General features: G+C 40.5%; 1 protein-coding gene across 3 annotated transcripts in view; it reads left to right on the forward strand.

Moving 5' to 3' along the window:
• The window catches only part of GRIA3 (glutamate ionotropic receptor AMPA type subunit 3), a 1,208,798-nt gene that overhangs the window by 793,047 nt on the left and 400,217 nt on the right, over positions 1 to 15,534 (forward strand). The gene's annotated exons all lie outside the window — the stretch shown is intronic.

Here is a 15,534-nt window from a genome sequence, read left to right on the forward strand (position 1 = left end):
TGTTCCGACAGTAGCATAAAAATATCCAATCACAAATGTTCTATTTAATTAAATAAGAAATTCTCATTAGTAAATGTTGAGATTCATATCACAATTGGGGAGAGCAAAAACGTGCTTCAGTAGCATAGCAAAGTAAAACAGATTAGAAAATGAAGGTGGAAATCAAAAAATTGTGTATTCAAATGAGGTGTGTCTATCCATCCCTTACAACATTTGTCTTGCAGACATTGCCTATGCCTAACCTTTCCTACCAACTACTTCTTCAATAGCTCCCTCTCAATGCCTGTTGCACTTTCCAGCATCTGAATCCACTTCTCAGTGTTGCTTTGTGTGGCCGGAAGCGACCATTGGCAAGCCAGCAAGTCAGAGTTCTTCCTACCTGCATGGTGTATCATATATGTAGAGAGGCCAGATAGCAACCATGAAGTTACAGTGCTGTACCATTCTTGATTACAGCTTGCCTCCTGTGTACATTGTTCCACTACTTCTAGGTGAACATCTCTCCAGCCATGCATGCTGTGCACTTCCTTACACTAGAATTTCCTGCTCCTCCCTATACTTCTTGTCTGGTCCATGTGGCGGAATCCTGTGTCAAGGTGTCTAGCTGTGCACCTGGCAGGATACCATGCTGTAGGCTCTTAGAGTTCTGCTCACAACATGACACCTCAACTGAAGCTTCGCAGGCATTGAAATATTTACTGAGGGTTGGGGTTGAGTATGTGGGGGTTGCCTATCTTTGTAGCTGCACCTATTCTCCTCTGTGTTAACTTCTTTGAATTGGTAGACATTAGGGGTTGCTAAGCACTGACATTCAATTCAATGGTCTATCCTATTGCAGAAACCTTGTGCTCACCTTCATTTTCCAACTAAATGAATGCAAGCCCAAATTCCATTAAAATATGCCTCGACAGTAGAAATACAGCTATTTAGATTAAAGCATAAAGGTTAGTTCAGCCTAATATGCACACTGTGTAACTACAGGGAGGTGAATGGGGAGCAAGTGTGAGCAATTCACTGGCAAGTGACTGACTGCTGCTACTTATTCTCAAAATCCTTATCTAAATATGATGGTAAAAAGATGTATAGTTAAAAAATGTTATGTTGGTATGCTAACAATGAGAACTTTAACTTTTGAGAAACACATAAATAGTTAACTGGTTAGTTAAGTTTTGTGCTAGGAAGAGTTGAACCAGAAATCGTGATGCAAGATTAAGCCAGCATAAATCCATTATTTTACCTGTGACTCTTTTTTGAGTAAAAATTCGAGCAGTGAGTGGAAAATGTATGCTATGTTATATTTAAATGCGACTTTGGAAAGGGCCAAGTTCTCAGATACTGCCTAAAAGAGTCATGGTAGAAAATAGACCAATGTTTTTCCAGTAGAAAATTTTATAATTTTGCTGGCTTTACTGTAAAGCTATAAACACCTAATCTGGATTTATGTAATTTAAGAAATATTGCATGGTTACTTGTGGTCAAACATATTTTGTTCTTTATGAAGAGACAATTATTTATATAGCATTTTATGCCCCGTAGATAAAGTTTTAAATGGCATCCCTTCCCATATTCAGAGCCAGTTTAGCTTAGCATCAATTGGTTGGGCATGAAAGAATTTTGTGGGTCCAGTAACTAGTTGGTTAACTGCATTTTGGATCATCTGAAGTCATTTTGATAGATGACCTACATTATCCAAATATAACAAATTTGTATAATTTAGATGAGATCCAATCAGCGATGAGGCAGACTAATTCTTTCCACTATCTTTTAGGAAGGGCAGGATTTTTCTCAGTCATTTCAAATAAAAGTACGTCAAAGAAAATATTTTGTCAGCCATAGAGAATTCAGATTGCATCCCAGACTTTTGGCTGGTTTCGTTGGAGCAGTGGAATCCATCTTAGGAGGACAAAGAGAATTTGTCCAGATGTTATATCTTCCAGTAACTATTATACCCTCAATTGTGTTCATGTTCAATTTAAGACAATCACTTTCCATCCTATTTCAAATTGTTTGCATGCAGTATTAGAAACATTGACTCCTAGCTGGTTCCCAGCCAGCTTAACCAGGAGATGAGCATCATCTGAAAACATGTATTGATAAATAGAGACTGGAGAACTTTGGCAAGGGGAGACATATTTTCATTAGGCAGGTGATAATGTTGAGTGTTGGCTGAAACTCTATTTAAGGGGAAGGTCTGGGTCTAGATAATTGGTCATGCTGGCAGCTGGTCTTTTAAAAAGGATTTGAACAAACCTGGTCTGATGTTCCAGATGATCTTCTAAAATGCTCTGATCAACCATGTCAAATGCAGATGATTAGCTGATATCAGTGTATTGACACAACCATGGTTCTTGTTCATCCTCAGATCATTAAGAATACGGAGAAGAATTGGTTGCAGGCAATAGTGAGAAGAACAGGTTCCGTGCTATGTAGACGTCAGAAATCAGCCTGCTTACACCCTAAGATATTATTGACCTGTTTATGTTTTCATAGTTAGTTGGTAACCAGGGTTTTTAGTACATTGGCCTCTACTGATAAGAGAGAGATAAAGTGAAACTTTTTTCTAATTCAAGGGGTTATCTTTGGGCTATACAGTTGCTTATTTAAATGGTAAGTGAACCTTAAATTGTTCAAGTGCTAAATTCAATAAAGATTTAAGCAGGTGTAAAAGTAGTCCTTTGATCTCTTTAAACATTTTAGGAGGCAGGGATCATACTGAGCTCCAGAGACCACTTTGTTCAGCGCCTCTTGTCATTAGACAGTTGTTGTTGAAAAGGAGGGAGTGCAAAAGTAATAGGTTGGGAGAAGTACATACCAGGGGAAAATGTCCTCTTTAATCGTCTCTCGTAGTTGGCAAATTTTCTCTGCAAAAAAGTGTTAATTGTATGCACATGTATTGGAAGGGGTATATTTCTTGACTACAAAGTGCTGTTTTACCTGTTTTTTTAATCTGAGAACCAGGCTGCTGGTTTCTATTCACCCCCAAACCAATATGTTTTATTAGGTGTTATCACTTCAGCTGATTATGATAGCCACCAATAAAGGGTAGAGCGCTATTTTTCTATATCTGTGTGCTCCGGGTAATTGGTTGAATATGTGTCGAAATCCCGCAGAGTTTTTCCCCGAAAGGAAATCAGATTCCGCATACCATCACTCCGCAAGTCGGAACAACGACTTGCGGAGGGGGGGCTCTGGATCTTGGAATAGTATAATTTACTATTCCAACTCCAGTCTGTGCGGACACTAGGGAAGGTGTTAGATTTTAAATCCAACACCTCCCCCCCTCCGCAAGTCGTTGTTCCAACTTGCAGAGCAATGGTATGCAGAATCACAAAGCGGTCATTGTAACGACCGCGTTGTGAATCCCTGCGGGTAAAAAGTTTCGGGGTAAACGTTTGCCAATTGGTATTGTACAACAAGACAGTGCTTTGATTTGTTAGCATCAAATTTCAGGCATGCCTTAATAGTTTCTTGCTCTCACTTTTAGCAGGTGTTTCTTCAATATCAAAATAAATGAAAAGCTTTCATTTCGGTTAAGCATTATGAAAACACCAACGTCGACAATTTCAGACAGAGAAAACTAACAACGACCATCTTGGAAATGTGCAAATGAGCGGGATAAAGTGCAAAGTCTGAGTCCAACAGAAAATGATGGCGACAGCATCTGCCAAATAAATTGGACAAGTGTTAGTTTTTGTCTTTTTTGGCACATCGCTGCATGGTTTTTTTCAGGGATTATCTTGCACCAGCACACATTTGCTGAGTTTAGACAAATCCGAAGGGGCGGTGCTAAAAAAGAGAACTGAATCTGCCTCTGCAAAAGTTCAAGCCCCCTTAGACAGGAACATTGATCTTAAAAGTTTCCTTTGTGGTTGTAACAAGGTTGGACAACAGCATATGAGATGCAGCAGGGACTCCTTTCTGTATTTGCATAATATGCATCCAATGTTGTGTGATAGTAATTTCCATTTCAAATATATCTCTTTCATCGGCAAAGGCACTAGCCTAGCCCATAGGATCTCTTTCAGGCATTACTTTCTCTGGGCCTGGCTCAGGTTAGGCTGTGTTTTGTGGCCCTCGTATGGTACAATGAGGGCTGACTGCCATTGTTTTCCCTTATGTCTGGCTATATTGGCTTCCTATGATAACTGATGGACAAGTTTGTTTATTGTGCCCTCTATGATAGTGTAACTTACTCCCTCAGTTGTCCAGTTCTCAATTGCCAGATTTAAAGTCTCCATCACTTTGTTTAAATAGCTGCTCCAAGGGTTGTCTTTGCTGCATATATTGGCTTTAGCGCTTCCTTCATGGATCCTACTGGAGCATTCAGGATCCGATAGTAGTATTTTGCTAGCGTGCCCAAACATTCATATTTTTGCAGCATGAGGCCGAACTCCAGTCATATCCGATTGTTGCATGTGTATCTTGGAAGCTGAAAGATGCACTTATAGTCCTGACACTGGGCTTTCTCTAGTAAATACTCACTTTGCCCTAGAAATGCTTATTACACATAGCCTACTGTAGACAGCAGTTTTGCTTTGATGACCCTCCTGATTGTGTAGTGTAGTTCCTATTATCCCAATAGGCTCTGTGCATTGGAATAATACCTTCAATAGTATAGGCCTAGACCAGACGTTAACTAGGTCTACTACTGTCGATATTAGACTTAAAGTTTTGGGTTTGCCAGCTAGCTCAGAGTTCACTAGAAACTTTCTCGAATAGGCAAGGAGGAGTTGAACCTCCCTGGATAGACAAGAAGGGATTTAGTTTCTGACAACCATAGAACATGACAACTTTGCTCTCCCCTAATCAAGAGTGTATCTCGAGAGTCGTGTGAACAAAAGGCAATTTATTTTACTCAGTCAGTACGTGCATTCTTAGTCTCATCAGATTGTAGAGAAAAGGAAGAGACGGGCGTGTTCAATAAAAGATGTTATTTATTGATCAGTCTCTTTTCTCATACAAGAGAAATGGATCGATATTATTGCAATACTTATGGTTAAGTAAAGTGCATACATTAAAAGCAGAAGTATAAAATAATACTGTAAAAACATTGATATGGTTTCTAAGCCATATGAAGGTTTAAAATGAATAAGATATATTACATACACATATACATTTGACTACTCGTACTCAACTGGTGTTTCTAACTACGCCTACCCCGTGTACCTGACCTAAGTCTAATGCGTGGGCGGGAATAGAAAGTTACAGTTTAAGTTAAGTTTGTTTTGCCAAGTGACTGACTAAAGAATTCTCTGTGAGGGGTTATTCAGTTCTGTACCTGGAATCTAGGATGGATGAGGGATGGTATCTCTCGTCTCTGGTCTCGATATCCCAGGCTGCCTGCGAGGGCTACCCGGAAGCGCCGGAGCTGGATTTCTCGGCAGGAGAAAAGGCAGCGTCTCGTTCTCAGCGCGTCAGGAAGGCGGGGCTGCGCCAGCGGGGTCTGCTCTGCTCTGGGCTTCGGCAAGTCTGGCTGCTCCGATCTCGTCACCACCGCGTGTGTTTGCATAGGGCAATATCGGTAATATTTATACCTTTAAGGTGCCGAGATTGACGTAAGGATGGACATAGATACGTCAATAAGGATGTCATACGACCAGGTCGTTAGCACATTCTTTTGCTGAAGTTCTCGGTGAAATCAAAACAATGGCCGCAGGGTTTTTCCCAGGTTGTCATAGGTTTGATTTGTTTTGAGAACTCCGTATGCCTTATCAGGGGCTGGAGGAAAATCGCTTGTCTAATTAGATGGCAAGCGTTATGACCTAATCAGATAACACGTTCCTGTGCCGTAGTGTGGCTTTATCAGATAACGGTTCCTGCATCATGGGGGTTTTCTGCCTCATGGGATGGCTGCTAGTTAACTTGTTAGTTTGTTAACCAGAATAGGGTCAGGAATAGGGGGATCGATACAGAACCTATAGGAATACATCACACCCACTCCACGCTAACTATGGACATATTTACTAATCTATGCATAGTAAAACATACGGTAGAGTATCGTGTATACCTTACCACCCCAAAATACATAAATGCATTTTGAAATCATCAAATATACGGGGAAAAAAAGCATTTACATGTATTGTATGCACTCAAGCTGTGAAATAATGCTAAAGTAATCACGCATTTGTATACATTATTGCTAAATGGTATATGAGAATTTACACATGAAATGGCTCTTAATACAGAAAAAAGTTCGAGACCATTCCATCACAGAATAAAATAACTATGAACATACCAGCGGGCAGCTAATGTCTATAAGCTATCTAAAAGTAGAAATCTTAGTTCTCTAAGAATAGTTCTTACTTTAAGCAGAAGATAGTGTCCCGAAAAATATGCAAAAATATTTTGGGGCTGCTGAAAAAATTGCTGTCCGTGAACTGGAGGGAAAAATGTTCATGGTATTTTTTTTTTTCTAGTTGAAGGCCAAATTCAGGGAACGCCGTGTACGAGCTTGCTCAAAAGTCTCTATTTCTGCTCTGGTGAGAACATCATATCATTTAGACTCTCGAAAAAGTTGTCAACAGCTTCCTGGGAGAGTTCCACTAACTCGGAAATAGGTGTAACCATGCATTCGTGCGCATGATTGTCTCCATTGACATTCTGATTTGGATTGCTGACAGAAGGTCGTACCTGATCGATGCTGCTTTCATTTTGAACTTCACTACCCCTTAATCGTAGTGGTGAAGCTTCCACGAATGCCGTCATCAGGATTGGTAGCCGTTGAGGGCAGCACAAAGCATGAGACTTTGTTGGACTCAACAATGTTTCTGCATCCATTGGCGCATCCGATTGTAGCGTCAGACAGGTGTCTAACACGCATTCTTCTCCGCATAGCAGGCACCTTAATACAGGTAAAACACATCGATGCCACATTGGTCGAAATGAAAGAAACCAAGTCATGTTCAGGTCTCTAAGCCGGGATAGTCCCAGGATTTTTGATATCCGGTCCCGGTATCCAATGGCTAGGATTGTTTCTTCCCTTGTCGCAGGTGTTTTGTCTGTGACATGGTTTGCCATAACGAAATATAAGGACCAAGAATAGGATTCCTGCAATTAGTCCTAAAATGAGGGGAAGTCCGCCAAAAATCGAATGGACGAAATCTGGGAAAATACCCAGTATGGCTTTGAATGGTGTTAATGCCATCGAAAATACTGTCTTAAATACTTTTGAGACTCCACTGGTATCAGAAATATTTAAGATTTCATTCAGGATTTCTGCGAAATGTATGGGGGAATTAGTCGATAACAATGAATGTATCTCTGCAGTCGTCCTTGCGACTAGGAGATCATACGTTTCTTTTGATGACGTGAGCCTTGTCGGCGTCTGAAGAAGCACTGTTTTCATTCTGCTTAAAGTATCTATTCGAATAGAAGTAATTTTCAAGTTGGGCCATGCCCTTGCCTCCCTGTCTAGAAAGGAGCTGGGGAACAATAAGCGTCCACAGCACTTGACCTTCGCAGTCGTAGTTACGAGATAAGGAGTCCCGGGCATAAGACTACAGCATCTGCGGTCCACAATTAGAATGTAACTCCCATTATAGAGTCTTTGAAAGAATGGTTCTATCTCTGTAGCAGGTGTGCCTAGCTGGTGACATGAAAGGTTATTTGAGTTCCCTTCACAGGCTCCATGCAAACTAATTCCGTTACACAGAAGTGTACCGCTTAGTGACATCGCACAGTTATTGCCACTAAGAAACACTTTATGTCCTTTATTACTGACACATGCATGTGAATAGGGCAGGTTCCATGTTGTTTTAATGTACCCTTTTCCCAATTTTTCGTACATGCCAGCCTGTATATATTTTTGGCAGTATTGAAACCTGAAGGTTGATATTGGAATATTAATTATCCCATGTATTATCCATTCACTGACAGGTCGTTCTGACATTGTCACTGGTAATCTTTCGAGTTTCTCAATGCTCAGGATTGTATAATCAGCACCCTTCTGGGCCATACTGATTTGTTTATCAGTAAGGTTAAAGATATTGAAAAGTGACGTTGTGTTGATTAAACGCCAAGGCACATAGCCTGAACGCAGATTTTGTAACGTCCAGCCAAGCTGTACAATAGAACGCAATTGAGACTGACCGTGTTGTAACAACAGTAAGTCTTGCGATATTATGTCGATTGCTGAAGACACAATGCTGTCCAGAGAAAAAATTCTGGAGGACAGAGTCATTAACCCATTGTCCACTACAGAAAGTGATTTTTCCAAATTAATACGGTCAATTTCCCGTATCCTTTCTGCTGTCTCAATTTGAGTAACCTTTCAGGCCTCATTGTATGCTGCATATACAGAGGCTGCTATGAAACGCTTTTGACGCTGTTTGCGTGGTCCCATAGTGAAATCACGCAAGTCAGCACCATCAGTAAGTAAAGTTAGGTGTTGCTTAATTTCTGCCAGTGTGGAAGTTTGAAGGCATAATTTGCCCACACTGTAGGTGGTTATTATCCCTGGGTGATGTCTTTGGGGATATCTAGGGTCTGGCCTGGTCATTTTGAACCCCTGTGTTTTGTTCAGGAATCTGTCTTGACAGTTATTAGTATCTGTGGGCCAGATCAACCACTGTTTCCAATCTGGATGTGTTCTGTTTTGGTTTAATACATAGTTTATGTCTATCTCCTCATCTGTAGAGCTATTGCTGTTCATTGTTGGTTTTGGAATAGACGGTTTATTTAAGTCTTTGATTTTGGCTAAGCCAAGACAGGTAGTTTGTTGAACAGTGTCATTTAAAAATATAATTTGTTCTGGGATCATGCAGGCTCTAAACAAAGATTCTATACCCTGTACTTGCCATTCTTTTGTGCCCCAAACACTTTTCAATTCAACATTTTTGTCCCAATAATCAAAACCAAAAGTATTCATTTGTTCAAAGAATGAGTCTGAATATATCAATTTTGTGTTGGTTATCATGGTCTTTGTCCCTGTCTTATTTGACAATTTGAAATAAAATGTTTCAGCATTACTTATGTTAAAACCTGAAAAGTATGAATATTTGTCATAAACGGTTCTTGAGCTTCCTTTTGGAGGGGTTGCACAATGTTCCCATTGATTATAATTTAAAACATTTCTAGGTTGTGCAGATCTATGTAAAAAATGGTTACCATAGTGGTTGTAGCAATACATACTATCATAATTTGTAGAACCCTGCAAATAATCATGTTTGGTAAATTTAGCAGACATCACTAAGTCAGACATCATATTGTTTATACTTTCAAAGTCCCAATCATCAGCAAATGTGCTTGGTTTTACGAAGTCACTCAATGAGATTTTAATTTGGTGTGGATATTTCAGGATTTCAACCGGACCATAGATTTCGTAGTCAGTGTTGTCCCATGCTACCCCACCCGGTATAGGATTGGCTGTGAAGTTGACTGAAGAAAGTTCTCTTTTCTCGACGTGTGAAGATGTGTGTGGTTTGAGGATCAAGTTGATTTTCTGACTTGCTGTGTCCATTTTAGCATATTTTCCCTCAATGAAGCGTCCCAAAGTTAGTATCATGATGAGCCAAAGTATGAGGATAAATGCACCAAAACCCACCCAAAATTCAATCCATGGAGAAGTCAGATATGTTTCTTTCAGTTGTTTCAAAAGTTCTTTAGCTTTATCTTTAAAGGTTTTTGATGATGGCTGTGTTTTTGATTCAGTGAAGCCTTCGGAGGAATCATCGAAGTTTATGAAGTAGCCGGATGCAGTTCTGTCAATTGTTCCAATTGCTTCAGGATTACTGTTTCTTGCATAGTCGTTTGTTACTTCATTATAGGTTGGTGTGTCTCTGCTAAATGTTTTTATTTGGGTGTTCAGAGGTCTAAGTTCCATTGCATTGTTGCATAGTCCTTGTCGTTCTTCTGTAGGCGTTTCGAATGTGATTAGCCTCTTTGTTAGGACCTCTGTACTGGTAGCGAACCTTGGTGTTCTGCTACTTATGGGGAGTCCACTTGGCCTACTATTTGTTATCGGCCACATGATTGTGGTTTTACCAGGTCGATGGTTACAACTCGGTTCTCCTTTTTACCAGCAAGCGGCGGTAGTACTACTGATCTTGTCCCGTTGACAGACAAGACAGGAACTGCTTTTCTGTAAGAAGGCCCAAATTCCTTCTTTACCGCGATCTTTTCTCTGACTAGATCCCCGACTTTTGGAATCCAGACAGGTCTTGCTGGGACAGGTGGTGGTTCTTCAGTGGTTGTTGGCTGCTGTTTCAACTTTATGTTGCTCAGGTCTTTTCTTGTTTCGTTTAAGTCCTGTAAAATAGCCAAACGATCTTTGATATCAAAGCTTTTTTCCTTTACCACTGAAGTCTGACTGTCAAGGTCAGAGATTAACATCCTAGTTCCAAATAATAATTTGTACGGACTGAATCCCTTCAGAGAATTTCTTGGCAGGTTATTTAGACTACGTTGGACACTTATTAGATGTTTGACTCACCCAGCTCCCGAACCTAATATCCTTTCCGTTATAGATTGCTTTATGCCTTGGTTTTTTCTTTACACCATCCCGTATCCCTCAGGAAGGAAGTGAGAAGATTCCCGCTGTGCTATGCTCATTTGGCCATGTTTCCCCTCAGGCTGGAGGGCTAGAGTGAAAACAATGGTCAAACGTAGCATGCTCTTAGCGTATATGCCATTTAGACTCGCAAATCTTTGTATAACAGTCCAGACGTCAGCCGAGGGCTGGTGATCTACATTATAAGTGGAAACTAGCCTGTATATGTTAATCGCAAGCCTTGCTTTTTACTGTTGATTTTTTCTGGAGTGAAACGACACGGTATTACACTGTTTCTCTCACCACTGCGATTCCTGTTGCAGTTGGGGCACTTTTTTACAAACATGGTGTGATGCAGGCTCATGCCTGGCCACCAGTACCTTGATTGTAATTCTTCCAGAGAATCTTTTAGTTTGAGGTGTCTGAGACCCTCGCCCATATGTGCGTCTGCGATTAACAAGTTTCTCCTGTCCATGTTTGGAATCACTCTATCCCCCACTCCAGGGATTCGAGCAAAAGGGACGGAGTTTGCATCGATTATGTATGTATAATTGAGTGGATAGTTGATCGGTAGCGCTGAGCAGTCACCTTTTGATGACGTTTTCACTGCCAGCACTGTTCCACCGTCAATATACTTCACTGTACGCTTTTTTCGAACTACGGAAGCCGATTTAGTTGCTACCGCTGTGGCTGTCTCAGCCAATGAATTCCCTGCAACGTGAACGCCATCACGCTGATGACTCAGTGAGTATGTCACGTGAGTCTTTGGTAGTTCTTTTTGTAAAAGAGCTATTTGTTCCCAAAGCAGTTTTTGCTTTATTGTTGCACCTGTGTCATCTTTGTAACCGTTTTGAATCCATGTCTGCAAATCGTTGTTATATGATTTGACGCAGTAATATGAATCGGATACTATAAGTGTCGGGAATTCGCGATCCGCATTATCTAGCGCCATTTTCAATGCTATTATTTCAGTCTGTTGTTCTGAATTAGTTTCTACTGAGTGTGTTTTTGTTAATAGAGGTCTTAGTTTACCTCCGCGCCACACTTCTTTTGTAATCTCACATGTTGGGTTGTATGCTTGTTCTCCCCAAACGGAGGGTTGAGCATGTCCGTCTGTATAGATTACACAAGCGTATTGTCGTAAGGGCAGAATGTCGATTGGCAGAGGGAATGTTCTTTCATATTCCAGATTTTTTAGTTCCTCTAGTTCTGGATCAAAGTAGTAGTATACTTTGTCCGTTGTAATGGAATTCACCCATTGTATCCATTCCGGATCCAATGTTGTTGTTGGTAAATTACACGGTGTTGTTAATGCCTCAAAGGCTGATTCTGCTGTTCTGACTGTGATACGTCTACCGTCAGCTTGATCTTTTTCTCTAGCTATTGCGGTTTGAACTGCATGAACAATTTTTTCTTTAATGCTGAATTTCTGTTCAGCTTCTGTGTACAAGTGTGATTTGAATGCAATTGGTACCTTTTCTCCCTCATTAGAGGTCAGGTATGTGAATCCGCATCTTCCTGGGATGACTCGAATCACAAGATTGCGTGTGTTATCACGTGTTTCTAATTTTGTTTTAATTAGCATGTCTGTTTGTAAGGATCTCAGAATTTCTGTGTGTATTTGAGTCCAATTGGTTCTTTTAAAATCTGGTTTTATTAGATCATAAAGGGGTTTGACCGTTTCTGCGTAATTTGCAATGTATGTTCTTCCGAAATTTAGGAAGCCTAGAATTGACTGTAGGTTTTTTAGTGTTCTAGGTGCTTGGAGTACGGCACATTTCTCTAGAAAATTGTCAGCCAGGCTTTTGCCTTCACTTGATAATTCATATCCTAAGAACAGGACTGTCAGATGGGCAATTCTGGATTTTTTAAAGTTGAATTTGTAACCCTCTGCTGCGAACCCAAGTATTATGGTGTTCACTCGCTTCAAGTGAGTCTCCAAGTCATCATCTGCTTAATTGGGTACTGCCTCTGTGCAGTATGTTGTGATTTTAACTGGATTTTGTGAGGAGGAGAGTCCTCATCCCATCCTACGTGATTTTTATATAAAGCAGGAGCTAGGGCTACTGCCCACTTTCTAGCAAGTGTGTATTTTTTATGAATTGGGATGTGATTTGAGAAGGCAGGCATAATTATTTCTTCGCCATGAGGGCAATCCCTGACAAACTCTGGTGGCCAGTCTTTTTCAGCTAGAAGGATGTCATAGCCCTTGGAGAGATTATCCCAAAATAGTCCCCTTATTTTTCTAGTCTTATCCCCCTCTATACGTAAAGTTATTTCATATATTTTGTGAGGTTTGCTAACTCTGGTGTCTGCAGTTTCCACTTGAAGATATTCATTCGTGTCCACTGTCTCCAGATGATTCATAAGGACTTTGCGAGCTATGCTCACTTCTGCTGCGCTGTCTAGCATTGTCTGAGCCCATTCTCCGTTTTTCAGTTGTGTCCTCAGTATTCTCGGCATTGTTAACTACCTTGATACTGGCTACCTTCTTTTTTGGAAATTGTAATTTCTTTTTTAGCTGAGCAGGTTCCTTGTCTCTTCTCTTTGTTCTGATCGTCCTCTTCTTTCCGATTTCTTCGAGGAAGTCTGAAAAGATTGAGAGGGACGTGTATCAATGTCTTGATATCTATCAGGCTTCTTTATATTATCCCTATTTCTAAGGTTATATCTTTTCCCAGAGGGGTCACTCTGGGGTGACCTGTGTCTTTGGTTCGGAGATTTTTCTCTTCGCCTAGGAGACCTTCCTCTGGACTGGAATTTCTTTTCTTTAGGATTGGATTGTTTGTTTCCATCCCAGCTCTTTTTTTGTGATGTTGAGTTATTATTAAAAAATATTTTTTCAGGACTTTCAATCAGTTGTGGTTTTACTGGTATTCCACCTAAACTATCTCTACCTAGTTCCTCATAGGATTTTTCTATGATTCTGGCAATTTCAGCTGGTTGGTCTGCTATATCTGTCTCTTTTAGCCTCTGGCGGATCGCCACGTTTGCTGCTTCTCCCTTTATGTTGGCTAATAATATAGCCGAGACCTGCTTGAAGTCTTTTAGTAATTTCATACCAAGAGTTAAAGCGGGTTCTGGACCATATTCGTCTTGAATTTGTTTTAGCACATCTGGTATTACCGAAATGGATGGAACACCGTGCGTTTTTGTGTAGATGGAAGCAAAGACTGTAACCCAAGTGTCACAGTCCTCAATGTGTGGTGCGATTCCCATTGGAAGACCGATAGTCAGAATCCTGTGTTTTTCTAACGGGGTCGTGTCTGGAAACACAGCCTCTATTTGGGTGATTTTTTGTGCTAACCAGAATGGTATTTGTTCCCGTTTAGCTGGTACTTTACCTAGGCAGGATTGTATGTTCTGTGGTGTAATTTTATTTGTGTTCCCCTGGTGAGGGGTCAGCTGTGGAATTTTAATTGCTGGCTGAATTGTTGAAGTCCGCATCACATATTGGACTAATTGTCTATGTATCTTTATTAATTGTTTTAGTTGTACTAAAAGATCTGCTGCAGGCATTCTTTCGAACTCTGGATGTGGTGTGTATCCGGCTAGGACCGGCCACGTTGCTCCTGGTCTACCTAAAGGACCGAGCCTGGTGATGTGATTATTGTGTTTTAGGGCGCCATTAAATAAGAGCAGGTGCTCTTGAAATTTAAGTGGTACTTCCACCTCCTCGAAAGGAGTATACTCTTCAGGAGGTTCCTCTGTTTTGTAATAGTGGAAGTACTTTGTTACAGCATTTGCTGCTGGAAAATGTATCCATGAATAGTATACCTCTGTCTGCCGATATTCGTGTGCCTCAATTACGAATATGACTGTACCACCTCTAGGTGTCAGTCCATTTTCTATAAGTTTTAAGGTTATAGATTTCCTTTTGATGACCGGGATGAGTATTATATCCTGGTCTGCTTCTTGTAGTGCAGTATCAGCTGCTGCGAGTTCAGTTGCTAATCTAACTGCCTCTCTTTCATCATCACTGTCTACCATTTTACCGACAGGATGGTTACTTTGTTTGTTTGCAGATCAGGTTTCTTATGGAAACAAAGATTAGATGCACAATATTTTGGAACGGTTTATCCTTCAACGTTGACTAAACCAAGTACCATACATAGGAGTTTCCTCCTGCGAGGTTTGGCGGATATTACCTTTCACCCACTCCAGACGTCTTTGGAGTATTATGGGAAAAGGGGTCTGAGTGAGAAAGCACGACTGAGTTACTCTAAATGTCTTACGTTAGTTTTATCGCCCTTCCAAACGCGTTGGGTGCCATGTAGTGTAGTTCCTATTATCCCAATAGGCTCTGCGCATTGGAATAATACCTTCAATAGTATAGGCCTAGACCAGACGTTAACTAGGTCTACTACTGTCGATATTAGACTTAAAGTTTTGGGTTTGCCAGCTAGCTCAGAGTTCACTAGAAACTTTCTCGAATAGGCAAGGAGGAGTTGAACCTCCCTGGATAGACAAGAAGGGATTTAGTTTCTGACAACCATAGAACATGACAACTTTGCTCTCCCCTAATCAAGAGTGTATCTCGAGAGTCGTGTGAACAAAAGGCAATTTATTTTACTCAGTCAGTACGTGCATTCTTAGTCTCATCAGATTGTAGAGAAAAGGAAGAGACGGGCGTGTTCAATAAAAGATGTTATTTATTGATCAGTCTCTTTTCTCATACAAGAGAAATGGATCGATATTATTGCAATACTTATGGTTAAGTAAAGTGCATACATTAAAAGCAGAAGTATAAAATAATACTGTAAAAACATTGATATGGTTTCTAAGCCATATGAAGGTTTAAAATGAATAAGATATATTACATACACATATACATTTGACTACTCGTACTCAACTGGTGTTTCTAACTACGCCTACCCCGTGTACCTGACCTAAGTCTAATGCGTGGGCGGGAATAGAAAGTTACAGTTTAAGTTAAGTTTGTTTTGCCAAGTGACTGACTAAAGAATTCTCTGTGAGGGGTTATTCAGTTCTGTACCTGGAATCTAGGATGGATGAGGGATGGTATCTCTCGTCTCTGGTCTCGATAT

This window comes from Lissotriton helveticus, chromosome 4_1 (genome assembly GCF_964261635.1).
Source record: "Lissotriton helveticus chromosome 4_1, aLisHel1.1, whole genome shotgun sequence".
Lineage (NCBI taxonomy): Eukaryota > Metazoa > Chordata > Amphibia > Caudata > Salamandridae > Lissotriton > Lissotriton helveticus.